Raw genomic sequence first — 2,500 nt, 5'->3', positions numbered from 1 at the left:
ATCGACGGTACCACCAGCACCGAAAAATCAAGAAAAATAGCAGAAAAAATAGGGTTATCTTCCCCAACAAAATTTGGAGACTCTGGTCACCGACGATCACGCACACAGGCATGGAAAGGAAGGGAGACAACAGAAGAAGGAAAGCTGGGGCTTACCTTGAGCTCCGATGACGTCTCTGGGGAGAAATCAAGGCGAGCACGATGACGGACTTCCATGAGAAAACTCCGACGATCCTCACCGTTTTGCCCAGGATTTCTTAGTGGGAAGAAGGGAGAAGTGGTCTTCCCTTTAAATAGAGCCGGAGGGAGGTGTTTTCCGACTCCGATTAGAGAGAGAAAAAGAGGAAGAGAGAGGAGAGAGTCTATATTATTTTTTTCTCTTTTTTTTTTTCTTTTTCTTTTTCTTTTCTTTTTCTTTTTTTTTTTCTTTTCTTCCTTCTTCCCGTGGCTCACTTGGCCAAAAACAGGGGACCGTGTGGTCCCACTCTTGTTCGATCGATCAAGAGCCGTAGCCGGCATGATGGTGGCTGGCAGTAGGAGAATGACGAACTCATGGCCTGGAGGGACCAAATCGGCGATCGACGGTACCACCAGCACCGAAAAATCAAGAAAAATAGCAGAAAAAATAGGGTTATCTTCCCCAACAAAATTTGGAGACTCTGGTCACCGACGATCACGCACACAGGCATGGAAAGGAAGGGAGACAACAGAAGAAGGAAAGCTGGGGCTTACCTTGAGCTCCGATGACGTCTCTGGGAGAAATCAAGGCGAGCACGATGACGGACTTCCATGAGAAAACTCCGACGATCCTCACCGTTTTGCCCAGGATTTCTTAGTGGGAAGAAGGGAGAAGTGGTCTTCCCTTTAAATAGAGCCGGAGGGAGGTGTTTTCCGACTCCGATTAGGAACCGGTCGGGAGGAAGAAGAAGACTCCCTATGCGAGTCTTCTTCATTATGTTTTTTTTTTTAGGGCTTTTGTGGGCTTTTGGCTGGGTTTAAGGCCCAAATGGCCCAAGTGGAGAGAGAGACTAGAGAGAGAAAGAGAAATTAGAGAGAGAAGAAGAGAGAGAAAAAGAGGGAAAGAGAGGAGAGAGAGTCTATATTATTTTTTATTTTTTTCTTTTCCCCTTTTTTTTCTTTTTTTTTCTTTTTCTTTTTCTTTTTCTTTTTTTTCTTTTTCTTTTTCCCGTGGCTCACTTGTGCAAAAACAGGAGACCGTGTGGTCCCCCCTTGTTCGGCCGATCAAGGGCTGCAGCTGGCACGACGGTGGCAGGCAGTAGGAGAATGACGAACCCGTGGCTCAGAGGGACCAAACCGGCTATCGGCGGTGACCACTGGTGCCAGAAAATCGAGAAAAACAGCAGAAAAAATAGGGGTTATCTTTCCTAACAAAATCCGACGACTCCGGTCATCGACGATCACGCACACAAGCACAGAAAGGAAGGGAGAGAGAGGAAGGGAAGCCGGGGCTTACCTCGAGCTCCGGTGACGTCTCTGGTGAGACATCAAGACGAGCACGGTGACGGGCTTCCGTGAGAAAACTCCGACGATCCTCACCGTTTTGCCTCGGGTTTCTTAGTGGGAAGGAGGGAGAAGTGGTCTCCTCTTTAAATAGAGGCGGAGGGAGGCATTTTCTGACTTCGATTAGAAGTCAGTCGGGAGGAAGAAGAAGACTCCCTATGCGAGTCTTCTTCGTTTGATTTTTCTTTTTTTTTGGGGGGGGGGCTTTTGTGGCCTTTTGGCTGGGTTTAAAGCCTAAATGGCCGGGTTATAACAAGTCAGATACTCAAATTTTTATCTATATCTAAATAGATTTGAATGTGAACGAAATTTTGCATCGAATTTTAAGATAGAACTTTGTTTCTTCATCGTCCCTTTTTCTATGCAAGATGGTTTTTTTTTTTTTTTTTTTTTTTTTTTTTTTTTTTTTTTTTTCGGATATGAACGAATAATGATCCACTTTCACCCCTACGCCGAATTCCAAGGTAGACCCTTTTTTTTCTTCGTCATCCCTTTTTCTTTCCAGGATGGTTTCCTACTTTTTGCATTTGGATGTGAATGATTAATGATCCACTGTCACTCCTACCTCGAATTCCAAGATAGACCCATTCTTTTTCGTTGTCCCTTTTCAAGATGGTTTCCCACTTTATGTATTTGGATATGAACGAATAATGATCCACTTTCATCCCCAAGAAGATGGTTTCCTACTTTATGCATTTGGATATGAACGAATAGTGGCCTACTTTTACCCCCACGTCGGATTCCAATATAGTCTTCGTTATCCTTTTTTTCTTTCCAAGATGGTTTCCTACTTCATGTTTCTTTTTTTTTTTGGATGGAAGGTTCCTTATTTTATGCCATCATCGTCATTGACTAACCAAAGATGACTAACCAACGATGACGGTCACAGACATGCAATCAAAACTGTAAAACAACACAATAATTTCTATGTGAAACAGCTGTAAAAGTATGACATAATAACAAATATTCTGAAGTAAAAG

The sequence above is a fragment of the Elaeis guineensis genome, chromosome 6 (assembly GCF_000442705.2).
Source record: "Elaeis guineensis isolate ETL-2024a chromosome 6, EG11, whole genome shotgun sequence".
Taxonomy (NCBI): Eukaryota; Viridiplantae; Streptophyta; class Magnoliopsida; order Arecales; family Arecaceae; genus Elaeis; species Elaeis guineensis.
Note: the sequence above shows the minus strand (reverse complement) of the source record.